General features: G+C 30.3%; 1 long non-coding RNA gene across 4 annotated transcripts; it reads left to right on the top strand.

The window, feature by feature from the left end:
* The first annotated feature begins 1070 nt into the window (after nucleotides 1–1070).
* LOC106464677 lies at nucleotides 1071–21917 on the top strand. Of its 4 annotated transcripts, none has more exons than XR_001291154.2 (8): nucleotides 1071–1381; nucleotides 2425–2534; nucleotides 3453–3595; nucleotides 5008–5249; nucleotides 5946–6142; nucleotides 11893–11981; nucleotides 15698–18914; nucleotides 21427–21917. It is a non-coding gene; the product is annotated as an uncharacterized LOC106464677 (long non-coding RNA). The 4 variants fall into 4 exon arrangements; XR_002611807.1 differs by having other exon boundaries at nucleotides 5008–6142; nucleotides 15698–18162; nucleotides 18767–18914; XR_002611808.1 differs by having other exon boundaries at nucleotides 5008–6142; nucleotides 15698–18162.
* The last annotated feature ends 1290 nt before the right edge of the window (nucleotides 21918–23207 follow it).

Below are 23207 nucleotides of genomic sequence, written 5' to 3'. Positions count from 1 at the left end.
ATTTCCACAGTCACTTTAACTCAAACACACGCTAGAATTCACAACGATTCACGAACTTAATTTACAGCTTGAGTCGATTATCTGTCTCTATATCTCTCTGTCTGCAATCTTCTATCCCGTCACTTCTTGCCGGTCTTATATATATAAGAATAGAGGGCGCGTAGAGAAGACTAGAGTTGCCAGGAACAGACATGATCCTTCTAGAATCTCATGACGTGTTACTAGCGTCACGTGACTTCCGCAGTCGGAAGAGTATTTACTATACATTTAGAATGCGTTTGTACAATCTTTTGTCTTTCATTGTCCGGCCTAACTTATGAGTTTTTGTATTGAACAAAAATATTATTGGGAGTGACTTGTGGGGGACAAAAGATAGACTTAAAATTATAATTTTTTTACACTCGTCTGATTTCGAACTGCAATAGAAAACTTAAATGGAATGTGAAGAAAAAAATTGTGTTTAACTTATTGTGATAATTCTTAGGCATATTCGCTTTTAAAACATATCGCTAGTTGTTTTTTTCGTTTTTTTTTTTTTGCGTTTGAACCGTAACTTATAATACTTATTTTACACTCTTGTTGCTTGAGCTTATATTTTCTGAGAGTTTCTCCAATGATCTCATTAAGTTACTAGCTCGAGTAGCCTTCCCCTGGGCGGAAGTTATGTAAATTCATGATTAATAAAAGGTTATCTTAGGATACGAAAAGTTGCTTCCCTTATATGTAATTGTAAAAAACGAAAAAGCACCCATGAAAACAGCAAAGCACAAAATGTGAAGCTGCAAATCAATTTGAATTTACCCAAATCAATCTAAGTTATGATATCTTTTTGTTGTCGGTCGTTTTTTAATTTATTGGATTCAGTTTTTACTACACATTTTTGTCAATTGAGTTTTATTTTGCATTCTTTTTTGCTAAGAGTTTTATCAGACAGTTATAATTTATATTTTCTATAAATTATTAATTAAAGACAAGTTTCGTAATAATCTTTTTACTTTTTAATTAATAAAGTGATCACCTGGTGATAATTTCTGGCAATTTTTACGTCATATACTAAAAACCGCGTTCTTCTATAAACTCTTTAACCTTAGATTCATGCTTACGCGAAGTTTGAGAAAAACTTAATTTAGGGTTAACCCAAGTTTGAACTGTACTTGAAGTTTAACTAAACTTTAAAGAATGACTTAGAGTTCGTTTAAATAAAAATCCGAAATTTCTCTCTTAGGTTAATTTTAAACTTTGTGTTACTCGTGGAAGAATTTAATATGCTATTCATATTGTATATATTTTCAAGTGAAAAGTTTCTCTAGTCTGAGGCTGAAGTCTGTGAAGATATTTTTTGAAATTATTGTGATTTTCGTTTTAAGCTGCGGTAACTTAAGTAAGTGACTAATATAATAATTTTAATAATAGTACTCGTGTGCGTACTATGCACTATGTTATAAACTTGTAATATAAAAGTTGTGTAATTAAAAAAAATCATTTAACGAGTAACGTGATTGTATAGATATAACTAACTTATAACAATTACTTAATGTTATTGTTAGGACTATTGAAGTTTCATAGATTTAACCGAATTTTTCAGTCATACTTTACAATTTACTTTTCTAACAAAGCTAAAGCAACTGCAGTAGTTATTAGTCCTGGTATTTGAATTTAAATATATAAACCTGTTTGATCTGTTAGTGCTAAACAATGTGTTTAATTTTAAATCTGTTTTGACAGCCCCCCAGTATCACAGCGGTATGTCTGCAGACTTACAACGCTAGAAACCGGGTTTCGATACCCGTAGTAGGCAGAGCACAGATAGTCCATTGTGTAGCTTTGTGCTTCATTACAAATAAACAAACTGTTGTGATAAATCATCTTAAAAGCTAAAAGTTGAATTTTAAATTGAAAGCTATTCTTATCTTAACAACTTGGAATATTTTTATAATTACATTTGGTGAAGTATATTGTGACTTTAAAAATATATTTGATAGAATGATGCATCAGGATTTAGTGAACTTGTGGAATAGTTAGAAAGATTTTGAACTTTGGTGTTAATTGCTTTAGTAGTAAGAAACATAGTATGCTAGTAAATAGGTATTTTTCAGATTGATAATTTGAGTAATGGGGCCCTCTTATACTGTTATAGGTTGTATTACTGCTTTCTTGTGTAAACAAGTTAGCAAGCTTCTTTCAACATACTTCTATTTCTATTAAGAAAAGCCGATTCCAATGAGAATAGTTAGTTTGTACAATAGCAATGACTAGTATGTGAAAGATAAGTTTTAATATTGAAAAATGTAAAGATTGGTGTTGTGGAAAAAAAATAATGATTTATTTGTAATTGTTAACCCTATGTGCATGGGTGGAAGTCAGAGTGTGCATATCATGACCTTTTACAGAGTGCCATTCAGAATGATATTTATTTAATTTCAGAAATTATCAACTATTCATGTTTACCCTACACTGCTGATTCAACAACAGTTCTTGATAGAGGATACAGGGACACTGAAAGAAACTACTATCCATTTCTGAGGCTCTAGAGGGTATGCAATATGGTTTTCTAACTGTACAATGAACAAAAGTTTTTTTATTCTTTGTGTGAACATCACCTTGCACTCTGACTTGTCTGAGTCAGACTGACATTATCAATTCACATACAAATCTTGAGTGCAAATACTTTTGTAACACATTAATTTTTTTGTGTAGGACAAACTTTCAAATTTTCTAAAAGTGTGCCATGCACAGTTGGTTAAGCGTCAGAACCAGTGTGAAGGTACCCAATTGATGACCAAGGACAAAGTAGTCCTAGAAGCATTTTGAAGTTTACTTGTTATCCATAATTATGATCTGGTAGAAGCTATTACATAATTCTATTTGAGAACAAAAAGGTTATTGTATCCTTATACAAAAACTGGTGAGGCCTAATTTTATTTACTGTGATTTGGAAATATTACTTGCAAAATATGTCTCCTTGGAATACTGAACTCTTTCCTGATATAAGTCATGTAAGGTATCAAGAAAGGCTTAGAAACTCTTGCACTTTTTTATAATGGAGAAGAGATAGAAGATTTGTGTTAGCAGTTTGAAATGTTATCCTCATCTTAATGGGCAGATTCAATCCACAAGTTTCCAGTTAAAATTAGAGGAGACCTATTCAGATGTTAAAAATTGGTCTGTTGGTGTTGAAAAGTTTGAAACATAGACAATAATTTCAAGGGAAATAGGTTTAATAGTAGAAAAGCTAGATACTGAGTTACTTTTTTTCCTTGTGTGCTCTTTTAATTGTTTAATAATGGTTGGTTAGGTGAAAGTGAAGGCTTTCATTTATCATGAATGTTTTTTGCTAGTTTTTGAGGGTGGCTATTGTGGGTAAAATTCTATTCTGTCAGCTTGCATACTTGCTCTTCTGTAATTGTTAATTAAATTGCTGAAATCCTAACAAAATCGTTAATGCCATTCAGAAAGAAGACATGCTCGTGAGTTTGAAGCTTAATGCTGAAAAAAAAAAACTGTTTAGAGAATATGAAACTACAGCCCATCAAGTTGCTGGAAGACATACCAGAAATCTGTGGAACTAATAAAACAGTGAATTACTCACCACTTGGTAAGTTTATTTGTTAATAGAATTGTCCAAAAGGTTATTGAACTACACACTTTCATTATATATGCTTGTTGACACTATATGCACATTCACTACTGTTTGGGCCAACATTTTCTAATCATACAGAGCCATCAAATATAAAATCAGACCTCTCCTGCCACGCCCACTTGTCATATCCTCTGTTTTAGGATTTGTCAGTAGTTCTCTCTTACGTATATGATTATATTAGTTATAACCAATTTTGATATGAGTGGATACCTGATTTGATTCATTTTTCCCAACTCCACTGTAAAAAGGGTAGAAGACTTTTTATTTAAGTAAATAAATTGTGTTCCACGAGATTAGCAAGACTTGGTTATTTTGTAACAACCAGTTTTTTTCTTATATTAATTGCATGGTGTATTTCCTATAAACTTTATCATTCCCTCTGTAACAGATTATATTGTCACACATCCAGATATAATCTGTGCATGTTGATAAGTGGGCAAGTTGATATAACTTAATTAGATTATCATGTGTAGTGCATACTCTTTTTCTTATGCAATATATATAATAGACAAGAAAGAAAACATGCTTAATCATCTACATACTGTCCTCAGATTTTGCATTTATAATCGAGTTATAGCAGTTAATTGTATGAATTCAAACATTTCATGCTAGAATATTATCAAACTAAAGAAATTTAGTTTAATTGATTTTGTAGTATATAATTTTTATTGCATGTAAATACATTAATTTTTTTCATATAAAGGAAGTGATTTATTTGCCCAAGAGAAATAAAAAAAATTTTCACACACTCAAAGCTGGTGGTAAACTTGAGGTAGTTTCCTTGTCTGTTTGAGACCTACGTGCCCTAGAGTTTCAACAACGTACCGCCTTTAATGAATTTACCCATTTGAATGTGGTGTAGCTTAGGTTTTTTTGTGGTGAAACCCAGAAATGGAAAATAGTTTTTAAACTGAAATCCTATTTTTAGCACATAATGTATGTGGTAGAAGATAGTACTTAATGGAGTTTGTGCTAGTTGTTTATTTTACCTTTTTGCAGGCTTTGAAGCTTCCTTAAGGCTTGCTTTATTTTGTTGCGGACATTTTTTAAATGCTGCAATTAAAGTGATAATTCTTCAAGTACCATATGCACGTATGTATTTTAAAAATGGTAATATTTTCTTGCAAAAATTTGTTTTTACATATGACTGTATATTTTGCGTAGTATTAAGTGTTTCACATTTTACAATGTCAGAGTAAACAATGTGGCTTGATATATTGAAATGAAAAGCTACTTGTAAACATGCATAAAGAAATACCTGTGTTATGTCAAACCGTTATGAGGAAGTATTTTTAAATTTGCTTTAAAATGTATAGCATTCCAGTAAGAGTACAAGAATTTCATAAATACAGATAAATGAATTTCAGAAATTATGAAGATGACTGTTGTCTTCACTTGAAGATAACTGAAGTGAGTACAGCTGAAAATGAAAGTTTTGAAGACTGTTGCTGAACCAAATGTGTCAGTAGATGGAGCCACAACTCAAGAATAAATATGCTCAAGTAAATTTTAATACCTTATGAGTATTAAAGATTTACAACATTGGCTTCCATAATTTGCTTAATGCAATAATATCTGCATATTTATATCTCAATCAGTTATAATAAAGGTACCTAATGTTGCAATGTTTTTTAAATATACAGTGCAAAATAATATATGGTAATAACTATATTCATGATATTAGAAAAACACGTAGGTTCAAGAAGTCTTGATAGAAATCAATAAAAACCCTATAACCCTAGCACTTTCGAAAGGTCCACCTTTCGAAAGTGTTCAGGTTATAAGGTTTTTGTTCATTTCTGGTAATAACTATACATATTTAATTTTTAAGTTAGGAATGTTTATACTATGATGCATTTGTGTGTGTGTGTGTGTGTTTAGTAGGTTCATAAATTTTATTTGTTTTTAAACAGTAACTGAATATTTATTGAATGTATGTTTTAAGTTTTATTACAAATTATGAAAATAATCATGGCTTCAGCAAAGTTTGGAAAAGATAAGATTTTACTGTTGAAACTTGTGAAGAGCCAAATGTAGCTTGTTGTTTGGCTAGTAAACAATCTTGTGATTAAATTAGATACTTGTCATTGCCACAAGGTTATATAAAGATAATCTGTTTGATTATTAGATGGTAATTAAGTTATTTTGTTCACATTATTCCAACTTTGTGTGACATGGAGTCGGCTTAAGTGACGTAGGCCTAATGTACTATTACTTTCCCCTGTGCATTTTATCATACTTTGAAGTATAATATCTCTAAATGAATGTATGTTCATTGTATTTTATGGCAACTCTTACTGACAAGCTTCACCACAGCTGCTGCCTTCTCCTCTGCAAAGCTATACGCAGCATGAACTTGACTGTGTTATCTCATGTTCGAAACTGCTAGCTCTGGCAAACCAAGTTCTGTTTGGTAGCACATCAGGACAGTCCACGAGGTTTATCTGAGCAAGAAACCATGAAAAATATACGGTTATTTTGACCATGTTTCTTCTGCCTCAGGTAGGATTTCTGTAGGAATGGGATTGTGTATCTTTAAAAATAAGTGTGGGAAGAGATTCCAAGATAAATCATTTAATTTAATTCTTTATTGCTTATGAATGGTAATGAAGCTATTTACAATAATAATGTATTAAAATTTTGAAATTTATTCTTTGCTCTTGTACTTCTAAAAAATAAAATATCTTCCAGCTACTCATTTTTTAAATGTATTTCATATAATTATTTCAGAATTACTAATCTTGCATAGTAAACAACTGGTAATTGCCAGCTTTTTTTATTACCTTAATGATATTTGGAATTATAGTTGGAAGAAGTGAAGTTTAACAGGAATTAGAGAAGTCACTTTTATGCCATTAGTGCTAATTAAAATTAGAATAAGAGCAGCGTGGAGTCGTTAAATGTAATGTCTTAAAATTACATTTAGAAAAATTAGTTAATTCTGTTCAAATCTAGAACTAAGACTGCTTCTAACTTGCCCAGACCAAAGTAATTATATGTATTTTTAACGTATTACCCCTCTTTGTACTACGTATCGGTTAAACTATTTTCCAGGTATGCTGGTTTTTTGGGTAAAATTACCACTTAGTAAAGTTAGCCTCTTAGTTTAGAAACAATACAAAGAAGCCTTGTTTATACTCAGTTCACTTTCTTATTTTTATTTTTCCCACTTTGCATGTATTTTGAATAAAGCAGTTAGTGCATGTGATAAATAGTGAAGTTGATGTGTGTAACCAATTTGCATATTAAATTGGTAGATATCTGCTATAATGGAAATGGATGTTTTTATCAAGTTATGCCTTTGCATAAACAATGATTGGCAAGTTTTATAAAAGTTTAGCTTTTGTATTGTGTATATTAGTCATTTACTTAATTAGTCTACAAAAGACCTAGTAAAATAAGATCTCATCTAAGATGCAATAACTTTTCAATAATAAGTAGGTATGTATAAAGCTCTTTCCTCCACTATGCTGATGACAGTTACTGCCGTAATTCAGTCATCTTGTTACAAAAAGAAAACTGTCTTAACATAAGCCCAGCTTGTTTTTTTGGTGTGTTTTTTTTTACTTGTCTTTCAGATATAGCACATAAAAATTAATAAATTTGCCTTTTACCCTTCTTTTTCTCGAAAGAAAATAACTTAAGAGATTGAATTGTATTCCTGTAAAATAATTATATCATTCCTGGAATAATCCTGATAGCCCTTTTTTGAATCCTATCTAGTTAGACAGTATAATCCAAATTGTTCTTCAATAACTCATCCTCAATACAGCTATAAATACCTAAAAGTTTACAAACTAACTGACCTGTAATTCCAAAGCAATTTTTGTCACCTCATTTAAAAATAATAGTTAGATAAGCATCCCTCCAATCATCAGTCACCTGCCCACTCTGTTGACCTACCATTCCTGTTATGTCAGCAACCTAATGGACATGTTATTAACACCAGATCAGTGCTATAGACCTGTTGAACAACTGATTTCAAGTCTGTGATGCTGCTATCCCATTATGATGTGCATTAAGATTTTTACTCTTTAAAATATGATTAACCAATCAAATCAGTACCTATTGGTCTTGAGCTTACTAATGTTGAGGTATGTTTTACAATTACTCGCATCTAAAAGTATCCTACTCATAGGCATAAATGATGGTTTAATTTTCTCTGTGATACACAATAACCAGTTATTTATAAGCACTAAAATGATACTACTTGTTAAACTGGTCTTTGTAAAAACATATGAAAGCCAAATTTTTATCTACAGTTGAGCATCAACTTGTTTAATTATTGGTTTGAATCTTTAACCATTTCATAACATTCATTGTAATATGTAAAACTTTTGACTTGCTAGGAATGGAAAACTTGTACTTGTTTTCTGCTATGCACATGTCTTAACTGTTAGGTTTTCATAGGAAAAAACAATTTTAAATCTTTGAGACTTCTGACATTAAAGACAAATAATCAAATTAGCCTAAATAGATGACACTATGTACTTATTGCTAGTTATTCGCAAGTAACCTAACCTGTTGGATTACCTTTTGTTCGTTGGAATTTGTGACAATCTTATCAGATATTATCTTTTAGTATTGACTAAATCTCTGAAATTGAATATGCTTTATGTATAGAATACTGGCACACTCATTTTTAATATAATTTAGATTTTTTTTTGGAAAGTGTAGCCAAAGTCTGTTGTGTGTAAGATTTCTTTTTTGATTATATTGAATCTTGCATGTAACTCCTCTCACTGAGTAGTAGCATTAAATGAAGTGGCTCTGCAGGTGAATGAAAGCCGAGAAAACAGTGCAGTAATAAACGTGTGACTTTTAACATTATAATTTATCTAGCTAATGTGTTTTAATTATTTCATTGCCCAGAATTGTAATTTTCACAGTTTACTTTGTGAATCATTAGTTGATGGATTAGCTAAAGTCTATTAAGATTAATCAGGTATGTCATGTAGCTGGGCATTAAAATGAATCAAGCATGTCATCCTGCTAGGTGTTAAAATGAATCAGGTATGTCATGTAGCTGGGCATTAAAATTAATCAGGCATATCATCCTGCTGGGCATTAAAATGAATCAGGCATGTCATCTTGCTGAGGTTTAAAATGGATTGGGCATGCCATCTTGCTGAGCATTAAAACGAATTGGTCGTGTCATCCTGCTGGGCATTAAAATGAATCGGCCATGTCATCTTGTTCAGCATCAAAATGAGATGGAAATGTCATCCTGCTAGAGAAGCATCTGTCATTTAAGAGAAGATTTCAGGTGGGAGTTATTCTCTGATCATGACATATCTAGTGGTTCTGAAGGTGAATTATATACGTATTTTGTATATTTCATGACTAACAAAAAAAAATTGCCTAAACAAATACAAATAAAATTTGAATCTTGTGTTCACAGATTTGACATTTTATGCAACTGAAGCTGCTTTATGGTAAACAAGGAGTGTTGGGGAAAAAAGGTTTTATTTTTCTGATGAAAGATAGAAATATCTAATAAAAGTGAATTTATAAGAAATCTTAAAATATTCATCAGTTTGCTTCAAGATTTAAGTTCGTAAAGTTTAGTGAGTGAAATACATTTTACAGTGTCATAGAAATTATATGCACCAGTCTTTGACTTGTAATGAAGAGCCTGTTTTAATTAAAAACATAATTGTACGTGTGTCATAAAAATTATATGCACCAGTCTTTGACTTGTGATGAAGAGCCTGTTTTAATTAAAAACATAATTGTACGTGTGTCATAGAAATTATATGCACCAGTCTTTGACTTGTGATGAAGAGCCTGTTTTAATTAAAAACATAATTGTACGTGTGTCATAGAAATTATATGCACCAGTCTTTGACTTGTGATGAAGAGCCTGTTTTAATTAAAAACGTAATTGTACGTATGTAATATGAATTACTTTTACACAATCACGTTTACATTCATGATCAAATTTCTTCACATTTTCTTGTAAGGTTTATACTATAGCAAGTACCATTTGTTCTACATCTATATATAGTATTCATGTCGTTTTTTTTTTTATATTTAAAATTGGTGGTTAATTTTACTCTTGCTTCATCTATTGAGCTGCTAACTAAAAAATGACTAATAAACATTTTTTTCTTTATTTCCGATCCAAACTTTATCACCGGAACTTTTATATAGATGTTTTTGGAATACTGCCATAATACCTTTATATACCACTTTTATAAAGAGTTAGTAATGTAATTGTAAAAGTTCTTGACTATTACACAGAATACTGTCCTAAAAACCAAGACCTAATAATGCAGAATTGGTTAATTTAAGTTTTCTAATGTTTGAAAGCCAACTTAAACCATGTTGTTGTTTTTTCTTTGTTTAACAGATTCCTTAGCCTGAACATAAAAGTCACTAAATCTTTTTCATTCAACACCATTTTTTTTTGTTTTACTTAAAACAGCTGTAGGAAATTTACATTAAATATATAACAAGAATTAACAATTATGTATTCCAGTATAACAGCCACATAAAAAGCATGCATCTATTAAATCATTATATATTAGAACTAAGAACGTCTATTACTGTATGTAAACACTGCAAAATGCAATTATCTAATAAAACAAAGTAGTCAAATGGGTTGTTTAACTTGTCTCGTGATTTAGAGTTGATATTAATCAACTTTATAAGAACTTTTTCAATATATTTAGGCTTCAGTAGTATTGTAGAAATAATATTTGTCTTGGAACATTTTCATAGATATTAAACCATTCATATAGATATATGTATTTTATTGTTTGATTTTATATATTTATGAGATTACATCAGTACTAGGATAAGACATGAAATTTATCTTATAGTTGTAATTTAAATGTGTTGTTAACAATACAAAAACTGCTGAATTACTGTTAGTTAAGGTAATAACATTAATAGTGTTTGTCTATCAATATGATCATTTAAGTGTGTTGCATAATGATGCCTCTTTCAAGCAGTTACGAAGGTTGGTAAAGTAATGGCAATAAGAAGTCAATAAAATCATGATTCATGTAATACTGAGACATTTTCAGCTAAAGGAACAACAGAATATGAGTGTTTTAGCATGCACACCTATACAAATGGACTTCCCCCCTTTAGATTAGACTTTGTTTAGGATTAGGAGATAAATAAGTACATTCATACACAGTGTATGGTTTATCTGAAATTACTTGCCTATGATTATAGTTTTCAAAAACATATGACTTAGTGGTCAGCATGTCAAATGGGCAGTCTAAGGATCTCGTGTTTGATACATGGTGCTGCATTGTGGGTACATTATAAAAATGACAGTGAGTCCTGCTGTTCAGCTAAGAGTAGCTTCTTCAGGCAGCAGGTTATACCGATTTGGTTACCCTTCCTTTGTCTGGTTTACAGATGATTATACCTAAACTGTAGGGTCTCTAACTTGGTCGTTTAGCCCCTTGGATGCGTAAGGTGTTGTTCAGGTGAACAAATACCAAAACATTTTGAGATCTAATTAATCATATATGACCTACTTTTGGACTTTGAGAATCTCAAAGATGTTTGTTACATTTGACAATAGAGTAGTTAACCTCAAGTTTCTGGATGAATATAGATATGAAGAGGATCTTGATGGTGAAAAACTCTGCAAGAAGATTTCTAATCACAAACATACAGACAAATGTATTGAAATATTTCTGTTGTACTTAATGTTGAAGTATAAATTTCACCAAACAAAGCACAGGCTGTAAATTACAGTGCAAGTTCAATGGCTTAATAGCTATGATTTTATATCAGAGCTAGTTAATATTAACTGTTTTTCTTATTTAAAAAAAACTTTGTTGAAATGAGATTCTTAAGTTTATAATATTGTCATTCTACTTTTGTATAATAAGATTCAAGCAATTTTTATTCTGTATTAAATAAAGTTGAATTTATTGTATTCTTTTAAACACTTTTCACCTTGTGTCTGACAATACACATCATAAAAAGTAGAAATACTGGATGCTCTAAGGTGTGACCTGTAATTAAATCAGTTATGAAAAATAATTTCACAATATTGGATTTCTTAAAGCCACCATGTTTTGATCTAATTGTCATGTTTAGTTGAGTTTATGCAAGAAGCTTTGCATATATTTTGTGAAGAACCTGATTACTGTTACAATATTACATGTATTAAATAAGTTATATAATTGGGAAAGTATTTATTCACAATAACAAATTTATAAATTCTGTTTAGTTGCCATAAATATATATATTTTTTAAACTAAAATTTGACTTTTTGTTAATAGATACAGAAATGTTTCCAGATTTTGGAATGCTGAGCCATCCTATTGGACCGTTTGTAAACCCTAATGTGACTTCTATGTTCACGTGTGAGGTATGTGAAAAAGGTTTTGTTAGAAAGGGAGACCTGAAGCGTCACAAGATTATTCACTCCAGCGTCAGGTTGTGTTTTCCCTGCCACATTTGTCCAAAGATTTTCACCTGGAAGATAAGTTTACAACGACACTTGAAATTTCATCACCAGAATCTTTAAGTTACTGTTTTTTCCATCTCCAGTGTAATTTATCATTTGATTTTTGTAATCCACTTTGTTTCTCACAAATGACCTTCTTCATTAATAAATGTATAAATATTTTAAGAATTAGTGGCATAATTACTGGCATAATTCGTTCATATCATTCAACAATTAAGATCAGTTTGTTTGTTTTTTCCCCAAGTTAAAAAAAAATCTTAACTCTGCATAATGTGGCTAGTTCAAAAATGGGCTAAGTTTCTTTCTTTTTTTGGCTTTTTCAGCAGAAATTTGTAATTTTGATAATGGTAAAACACCATGGTTTTGTCACTTTTAAAAAAATGCTGTTTCTTGAATAAAAAGGAAGTAATGAGAAGTGTATATTTTTGAAACTGGACTATCATTTTAAGATTCAGTATAATAAAATTTTGAGCCTGAAACAAAAACAAAACATTTAAAATTGTGATTTGTTTACTTGTGTATTCATTGCTATTGAACTATTTGATACAATATGATTTTCTTTTTTTTACAAGTTCGTAAAAAAACATCCTTACTCGATTCTACATATTTCAGTGTACACAGTGATGATATCCTGTAAAACTCAAACTGTATCAATAATTTTAAATAAAAATATAAAATGTATATCTTCATCAAACTCATTCCATTAGAAACTTAGAAGTGCAGATTTGAGTTACATCATATCACCCTGAGATTTTAGTAAGGTGAATTTAAGTAGGAATGGGTTTAGGAATGAAAATGATTGCAAGAATTATTTAAAATACTTATAGTATTTGGTTTTGAGTTAGTGAGTACTTGCAGTGAAATGTATTTGAAAAATATAGTGATCATTTAGCTTGAGAGAGCATTGTGTTATACTTGATCAGTTTTATTAATTTCATTCGTAAAGTGGGACTTAAATTGAAGCTATAGTTTTATTTCGTAAATAGTGTTTCTCTTATTATTATCTCCTGTGGTACCAGGTGACTGTACACATCTTGCTATCCATAAAAGTGTGAAGTTACAAGCAAGGATAAATTACTCAGTATCTTGAAAAACAAGATAGAATATTCAAAAGATCATGCAGTAATTATAGTATTAGAATAATACAGTCTATTAATTTTATAAACCTGTAATTTTTTTGCATTCTGTTGAAATTATTTTCATGACTTCTTAATAATTATCACCATACCTTATAAAATTTTAATTTTCTTAATTTTATGGATAATAACATGGTTTGAATTAGTTTGCAGACAAAGAGACATAAATGTTATCAGATGATGTCACTGTCTGATAGATTAATTGGGATTTTTGAGTAACATCCACTCGGGTTTAAGAATTTAAACTCATTTTATTCTTTCCTACCTCGACACTAAGTTATCATTTCATTGACCAAGCAATGACGTTTCATCCTGTTGTCTTTTGATGAGGATTGATACCCTGGATATTTTCTTTTCTTCTGCACAATCATTACTTCTAGTACTGGATATAAAGCAGTTCAAGATTCTAACCACCAGTTTCTTTTATCCAATCTTTAGTATTGAATTTTCAGCTGTTAATAAGCTATAAAAAAGTGTTTATAATTATATCATTGTATTTCAATGCAGTTTTCTGCAAACGTTATAGTTAATCACTACATTTTAGTGTATGTATGAACATGCATTGTAAGCATGTTGCTATATAGGATACTAGTTTTGTAAAGACTACAGTAATATGAATCGGAACATTAAACAATGATTTGTACTATTCACAGTTTATATCATATCTAGATTTCATACATTAAGAGCAAAAGTGGTATTTTAAAAATTATTTAATAGGATTAGCTTAAATTGTAATGCAGGTATTGTGTAAATTACATTTTAAGCATGAGTAACAGGATTTCTTAAAAAGATGCCTCAAAGGTTTAAAATTTATTTTCCTTACTTAGTTTCACACACAAATTATTTTTAAGAAAGTCCAGTTGCTACAGGAAGTAGTCTTAACTATGCATTAGGTTATAAATACATGTAGAGGAAAAATTTATTTCAAGAAATATCCACCTGGTACAATATCAGTGTGTTGGAAACACATTATCTGACAGTAAACCTAAGTAGTGATTTAATTTTTATACTGGTTGTATTAACAAAGACATGTATTTTAAGTATTGCTTCTAACTAGACAGAACTTTAAGACAAAGTAACAAGCAGTAGGATGGGAGGATTTTTAAAGTCATTATTATTAATAAATGTAGTTAATTTTATTGATTCATTATGCTTTTATGATCCTTGATTGCCTTGCTGTACCTTGAAACATGAATTCTAGATATTACATGATGTTTGTTCAGTGTTTTGCTTTAACTACATTATTATATTGGCACAGTAGTATGAATATTTCTTATTTTTACCAAGACCATAAATAAGTGATAAATTTTCTATGTACTTTTAATGTTTACATTATTCGTTTGGAATATTAAGTTTAGTGAATATAAAGGGCTGTTTTCAACTGATATAACCTGGTTAGTTTGTACAACAAAAGCGGTTTCTAAAAATTAGCAACCTATAATAATGCACATGACTTCATAGATTTTCAAGAAATTAGTAGTAATGCTTGTAACTGCTACTTAAGGTAGTATCCTGTAGTAATGCTTGTAACTGCTGCTTAAGGTAGTATCCTGTAATACTGCTTGTAACTGCTACTTGTGACCTCGTATTAATACACATGACCACAGCTTCTAAAAAAGTAGCCTTTAGTAATGCGTATAACATCACAGCTTATAAAGGTTACAAAATAACTTCATTTGGGATGTAAGTATTCATTCAGTTCAAAATTGGCCTGTTGGTTAGGGTGTTGGACTAGTAATATGCATGATGTCATATCAAACCCTGTTGTTAAACATGCTCACCTCATTAGCCATGTGGGCATTATATTGTGACAGTCAATTCCACTTCAAAATTAGGGACTCAAGTAACTTTGTGTTATAATTCAACAAAAAATATACACATTAATTTTTTTGTGCTGTTCACAGTTCATATAACCGTAGGTTTTTCCAGTATTGTATGAAATTCATATGTTGAAAAAAATCTGAACTGATGCACTTTTCACTTGCTCGTGTATTACTTTTATTTTGTGTAAACTTCATCTCAGATTTATTATCACTTCATTTACTTTCATTATGTAAACACTATGTTAATTTGAGTAATTTTAAATATTACTGTTACCCATGATAGTTTGTGTTGATTGAAATCTGCAGATATTTGTGTTTCACAATGTAAATGAAATTTTGAGGTGTTAAATGTATGTGATTATTTCTTAAATCTAGCATTTATTGTCATCATACAAATGGTTATGAATTTTGGTGTACACTTGTCTTAAAAGTGTAAGATTATGGATTTCTTTGCAAACTCTGTTATGACAGTCTTTATTCATATGTAAATCATTTTTTGAAGTACAGCCTCAAATGGGGAATGTTATTAAAAGTAATATACTGCACTCAAACATGACATTTTCTTATCTTCTATGTTGTTTGAAGTTGATAATGAATAAATGCTCTGAAAATTGAACAAACTGTTTTAATTTTGGTGAAACTTTGTTTTTTTTTATAGATACAAAGATTTTTTCGAAGGATATTTCTTGTGAATTGTTTGAAACTTGTGGATATGGAACTGCTAGGTTCACGTGTGACATATGTAACAAAAGTGTTAGTAGAAGACGTGACCTTAAACGTCACAAGAAGATACACTCGGATGTCAGATCGTGTTTCTCCTGTCTCCTCTGTTCAAAAGTTTTCACCTGGAAGCATGGCTTACAGCAACATATGAAGTCTTTTCATCAGAACTGTTGATATTCTCCTTTAACTGATTAAACACATACGGGAAAAACTATTTGGTTAAATATACTAAGAACATTTTGGCATGATAACTATTTTTTTCTGTATTAAATTTTGATTTCTTATTCTTCAGAATGTGTAGTGCATAATGGAGGTATTCAGACATTTTGGCAATAAAGTTAGAAAAAATGCAATCTTTACTCTACAGATAATGAATTAATTATTATCTAAAAGGTGTTTCTTGTTCTAATTTTATTGCTAAAACCTGTTAAATTTAGTTACCAGGTTAATGAGTAACATAGATTTGACTAGAACTGTAGTTTTAACCTTTTCAGTGATATCACTATATAAGATAAGGTAGTCGGTGGGAATGCTATCGCCATATGAGATATGGTAGTTGGGTAAACATTAATTTTTCCCGCCACTCTTTTAATTCATATTGATGCTCTGGCACACTAACTAGTCAGAGTACCAATACAAGTTTAAAGAGTCGTGGGAAAAATAAACCCATATGTTACACGATGATAGCATTCTCACCGACTGCTGTATCTCATGGTGATAGTACTGAAAGAGATAGTTACTAATAAGAAATGTTTTTGCTTGAATATTTGTGAGTAACTGAAGGGATGTTACATATCTGAAATACTGAAAAAAATGAAACTCTTGAATGTTTTATTTTTTTTCTTTATTTTACATTTCTTGAGAAATATTGAGATAAAAAAAAAACTGTGGTCACCATATACAGTTAGAATATGTTCCAAAAAATTATAAGTGTGATTCTTTATGAACTGTACATTTTTCATTTTCCTATTTCTCCTTTAATTATCACGAAGCATGTGGATCAGCTGTTCCAAAAAAATAAATTTCTGTAACATTACTACATTGTTTATAATGCATCTTATTATCTGTTGTTAATGGTATAAAATCTTAAGGGACTTGCCAAAGTAAAGGAATCGTACATAAGAAATATCATTGCTATTTAAATGTGAATTATTCTTAAAGTTAAATATGTATTTTACAGAAAATAGGTAGCAAACATCTCATTTTTTTAGTTGATATTGTATGACTATTGTATACAGGTCTTGAAATTAGAAGTGGGTTATTTGGCAAAATGCCAGTGTTTCCCAAGTGACTATCAGTGATAGTGTTATTTTTTTACCAGTTTAATTATTCAATCATGATTGAGTATTCTCACCAGATGATAACAGCAGTTGGTTTTCAAAAATACAAAATGGCTGCAAGCACATAAGAAAATCACACTACGATAATTGACTGTTAACCTTTCTGGTAGCTTATTGCACATTATACTCATGCATCTTTCAAGGAATTACTCAAGTTTAAAATATGATTTAAAAACAGGACACTCGTGTGGTTTTTATATATATATTTTTTTTTTCATTATATATTATGAAATTAATTATTATTGAAAATGTGGATATGAAATACGATAGTGTATTAAAAAATATTAAATGAAAAATGTAACACTTGTTTGAAATTGATAACAACTGACTAGTTATATCCTGTAGGAGAAATCCCAAATGAAAATGAAGTGTTGTTGACTTGCAGTAAAAGTTATTTGTTTCTAATGGGTTGAGATGCAAGGATTTGATTCTGTTTTCTTTGGGGATGGAGAAGGCTAGTATTTTATGTTCAATCTGTTGTATGTGATAACTGTTCTGTGAATGGTTACTATGTACCTGTGTTTGTTTTTAAGAATAAATTGCACAATACTGTAATATGTAGTGTTCTGCATGTTTAAGGCTTTTAAAAAATGCCAAATTCCAATAAATGCTTAAACACACAGTTATTTCAATACTGTAATATGTAGTTGTTCTGTATGTTTAAGAATTTTAAAAAAAGGCCAAATTTCAATAAATGTTTAAACACACAGTTAATTCATAAAACGTATTCGAGCAAAAATGTTTTTCATTTGCTTCCCATTGAAACATTTATGGTAGTGTTGTTATTGTTTTTTTTAAATGAAAGCTCGAAAATTAAAAGAAATTTCAAGGATAGTTTATTTTTTCCTGCAGATATGAATTCTTTCCAACAACACTACTGCATTGTGTGCAAGAAGTTTTACCCTAGTCAGAAACTTTTTGATTTACACCATTGTGATTGTTCTTCTACTCATTACCCCTTTTCATGTGATTTTTGTCCAAAAAATTTTTTATGGGAAGCCAGCCTGCTCCGACACCAGTATGTGCATCACAGCCAGCAGGTGGAACCAACACTTTCTCCGTACGTCAACAACTCGCAAGGGGAAAATAACTAAAACTTTAGAATTGAGTATGAAAGTTAACAATTGACTGGGCAGTATGTATGGTATATAGACAGAAATAGACCTAAGAGGAGTTAAGCTAATACTCAGTATGTTCGAGAAAGTATATGGAAATGATATAAACTTAGTGTATTGATTTACCAAAGAACCCATTAAAAAAGTCAAAAATTACCAATAAATACTGATGTCTTAAAAAGTATTCAGGCTAAATTTGTCAGATCATTAAAAAAAGGGAAGAGAGAAAGTATATTGTAAACATGTACATTTATTTTTCAGGCTTGTATTAATTTCTCAAAAGCAGTTAGCAAGATTTTGTTGTCTAAACTTTAAGCAAAATTTTCACTTTTTACTCTGGAAATGAAATTTGTGATTTAATCTGAGAATAAATAAGTATTGAATTATTTTCAAATTTAAATTTTGTTTTCTATTTCGTAATGTGTGTAGACAGACAATAATTCATAAATTTAACATATTTAAATAATTTCAGTGGCCATTATAACTTTTTAAAATTGTGTCTGTATGTCACTTAACTCCTTCTAAACCACTGATCACACAAACTTCTAGATGGTACCAAATGAATCGTCTTGGCCCCAAGGTTTGCTCAAATGTAAAACTTTTCACACATTTCCTTGTGGAACCTGGGTATCTCACAAAAACTTTTATAAGGATTCCCCAAAAGTGGACCTCAAATTTGACATTCATTTACATTAGAGTATGTATAGAAGCTGTCCTACTAGTTTGTAACAATTGAACTTGTGTTATAATGGCAATGATCATTAAATTGAAAAAGTGCAAAACAGTAACTCAAACATTAAATTAGCATTGTAGCAGTTCTGTAAATTTGGGCCATAGGCCCACAGGTTCAGTGGTGATTGTGTAATTTATGTTTTTGGAACGTATAAGCATTTATTATAGAAATAATTTTTGTTTTTGTAGTTCAGGTTTTGTGAGAATTTTAATTTTTTTAGCTAAATTGGTGAATATGAAAGTGTCAGTAATGGTAGCATGGCTGTTGGAAAATAATAATTTATTAAAAATTTTGTTATCTTGGCATTTGAGGTAAATGACAATACAGTATTTGCTGAAACATCCTACAATTCCTAATTAGATTGTTGAGATGAACATTGTTTCAGACTGTTGTTACTCCATCTGCAAGTCTTAAATTTCTTGAGATTCATAAACATATCACACTAGCCCCCAAGTGGCACAGTGGTATGTCTGCAGACTTACAACGCTAGAAACGAGGTTTTGATACCCGTGGTGAGAAGTGAACAGATAGCCCTTTGTGCTTAACTACAAACAACCAACAACAATATCAGACTATGGTGAGCCCATATGCAAGTCTTGCCATTCTTGAGATGTGCTGAGTGTGGTTTTGGTTTTGTTTTATACAAGCTTGGCTCGTGTTCTTCAGATGAATGGTATTTGAGTCTTTGTGAAGACACTGTCACTAGTGTAACTGCAACATTATTTGTCACTAGATTTATAACAGGAATAGTTCCTAAAAACTTTCAACCATACAATGTTTGCAACTGCTTGTAATTCCAATTTTGATATTTTTATATGTTTAAAATTCCTAACAAAAAAAAAACTGTAGTTTTAGGTTAGGTTATATTTAAGGATAGGCTACTTAACAATGTACCTGTCTAGTATTCTACCCATAATTCTTTTTTTAAGAGTTGCAGGCTATAAAACAAATGTGATAATATAAGTAAAATTCAAAATCTACTATTAAATGATGTATTTGTATTATGATAACAATCATTCTTGCTGAATCTGCAACTTTTTATGATTAAAGATTGTATATTTTTCATATAGCTTTATATTTGTATTTACATGTATGAGAATCTGTTTAACTGAATGTCTAAAAAAATTAACCAAATGATATAATAACAGTAACTTTTAAAACTCTACAAGAATTTTGTTTAAGTGATTTTTTAAAGTTGAAAACCATATTTCTCATTGATTTGTACTTTTTGTACCTATATTTGAACCTGTTGTTTGATTAAATGTCTAAAGCATTTACCAAAGAATATAGTGGGCTAACTTGTATTTGAAATGTTTCAAACACAAATTGTTCATGTACATGAGTCCACATATATTTAAGTTTCATATGAAGGTTAGCCTTATACTTATGAAGTGCTGCCAAACAGGTACATGCTGTTGTAAAATTATTTACTATTTAAGTGAAAATTGACTTCAGTTGAAGCTTATCAAAAAAGCTGTAGGTCTTCACGCCTATAAGTATACAGATAATTCTCGTAAAATTATTTGGGGCTGGCATGGCCTGATCATTGAAGTGCTCAGCTTGCAATCTGTCGGTCCTGAATTTGAATCTCATCATCGAACATCTCATTCTTTCAGCCATGAGGTTGTTATAATGTGATGGTCAGCCCCACTTTTTGTCAGTAAAAGAATATCCAAAAGTTGGCAGTTGGTAGTATTGATTAGCTACTTTCCCTATAGTCTCTCACTTCAAAGTAAGGGAGAGTTAACATATATAACCCTTGAATAGCTTTGCATGAAATTCAAAAACGAACAGATGAATTTTCCTGTGCACATACCTCAGTGTTCTTTTTTTTTATTATTATGACAGTGAACTTATCATTAAAAAATGTTCTCAGTAACAAATATATGGTCAATTTATAAAAAGATACCATGTGGAGAATCTTTCTTAAGCAAATATACAGGTTAAGAGTTCCTTAATTATCAACTGGTTAGTTTTTTGGTGCAATTACAAGCTTGCCTGTATTTGTTTTGTTTTGCTGTTACAAAATATCCTGTTTTTTTTATTAACTGGCCTCTGTCTTTGTGTTGTTTAAATTCCTTTGTTTCTGTGTTATTGTTTTTACCTAACTGGCCTCTATCTCTGATACTACTTTCAGATCTGTTTTCTTAGTTTTTACTAACTGTTCTGTTATTTTGCATTGTAACAAATTGGTGTGTTTCTTTGTGCTCCAACATACTATATGTTACTAATTGATGGCTTATGTTGCTATAATTATGCTAATTTGTTTGTTTCTCATATAATATGGACTATACTTACTTACTGAATATAATATCTTCACTCATATTTTTTTTAATAGTGAAAGCAACTGGCCTGTGTTCTTTGAATATGTTAAAAATTTAATTAAAAACTAAATTTTTTTACATTATATACTTTGTTTTACCAAATTTATCTCACTTGGAAATGTCTAATAAATTACATTTTTACCTATCTTTAGGAAATATGGGATATTCTTTGACTTATACTGCATTCCCAAGGAAAATTGCAGATGTAAAACGAGACAAAAAGAAAAAACCAAAATGTCCCTTGTGTCAGCGTGAGTTTTTCAACAACCAGTCATTAAGAAGACACATGGAACTACACAGTGGAAAGACCTATGAATGTGACATCTGCCATGCTGTGTTCACACACATTACAGTGTTATACAATCACCGAAGAACAAACCATGACACTAGCTTCCGTTGTCAAGTTTGTAATAAAGCTTTCATGCGAGAGAGAGCGTGGAGAAAACACATGATAACTCACCATTCATATAAGATTTGAAATGTACTTTGTTTTCTTCTACAATTTTATATCATATACAGTTACAGCTAAATATTCTTAAATGTTTTTTATTAATCGACTCTAATATTTAGTCATTTTCAAGCAATTACGTTTGTATACATAATTATATGAAATAAATGTTGTATTCTATAGTTTATAATATTATTGCTTATCATGGACCTTTTTAATAGAGTATGGTGATCACACACAAAACTTTAATATTTTTAGATTAAAAAAAAGAAAAATTTGTTTCTGAAAGAAAACTGCTAGAAACATATATACCATTTATTTTTTTGCTGTAATTCAAGAACGAAGTATAACATGTACCTTCTGCCACTTCTGAACCTCATAAGTTAATTTGAATCATTCACCAAAACCAGTGCAGTATTGAAAAAGTATCATGGACCTTTTGTTTGTTTTCAAAAGTAAATATTTCAGTTCTTGTGTATGACATATTTATAATAATTCAAGTATACTCAACATTGATTGTTCATGAAAAGGGCCTGTAAGAAGAACAAAAATAAAACATTTTTGCATTATTTAGTTTTTAAGACAAAGTAGTTACAAAATGAAAAGTGACACCTACCATAATCATTCCAAAAGTGTACAGTCATCAAACAATAAGTCACGATTGTAGATTTTACTGCCAAGTCTAAGAAATGTGCTGTGTAAAATAAAAACCTGAAGAATGTCCACAATTTCAAAGAGTTTAGGAAGCTAACTAGTTATGAATTATTTTTGAATGTCACGTTTTCAAAGGATTGTTTAGAACACTGACAAGTTGTTTACACTTTGGCAAATTTAATTTTTTGTTGTTTTATCTTTGAAAACAGGTTAAAAATCATAGAAGATTATAATCTTAATGCTACAACTATGTATTTTGTACAATTTTTAATAAACTTAATTTTAAGATGCAGGTTCAATGAAAGTTTTATTTTAAAGCTTAAATGTAGTGCATTAGCTTACATTTATATTCACTTAGTTTCAAATATAGATTCAGGCTTTTAGTCTGCTGTATCTCGTCGTGAAGCTGTCATACTGCCCCACCCATTCCAATTTAGATCATATTTGCTTGTCCCTGTCTGTCTGTCATGATCTTGTAGATGGGATATCTCATGATTAGATGGATGGATATTTACCAAATTTATGCAACAAGTACTACATACAAAGTTCTAGACCTGATTATTATTTGACATTGAAGGTCAAAGTGAGAAATAGGTATTTCATAAACACAATTCCTACTTGTTTCTTCTATGTTTGTTTTAGCTGAACATATAAAGTAATATGCTTGTGCCTGTTTGCAAGACTTCAATATTTTTTAATTTGCTTGAAATGGTGTTTTCCTGCCAGTACATTCTGACACTAATACATGGAAGAGTAAATAGTTTTTGCTTCAGGTATGGCATGAAAACAACAGCTGGTAACAAAAAACTCCAGAGCCTATGGCAAACCAGA

Source organism: Limulus polyphemus, unplaced genomic scaffold (genome assembly GCF_000517525.1).
Source record: "Limulus polyphemus unplaced genomic scaffold, Limulus_polyphemus-2.1.2 Scaffold1715, whole genome shotgun sequence".
Lineage (NCBI taxonomy): Eukaryota > Metazoa > Arthropoda > Merostomata > Xiphosura > Limulidae > Limulus > Limulus polyphemus.
The sequence above is the reverse complement of the archived record's forward strand: the minus strand, read 5'-3'. Positions and strand labels throughout refer to the sequence as shown.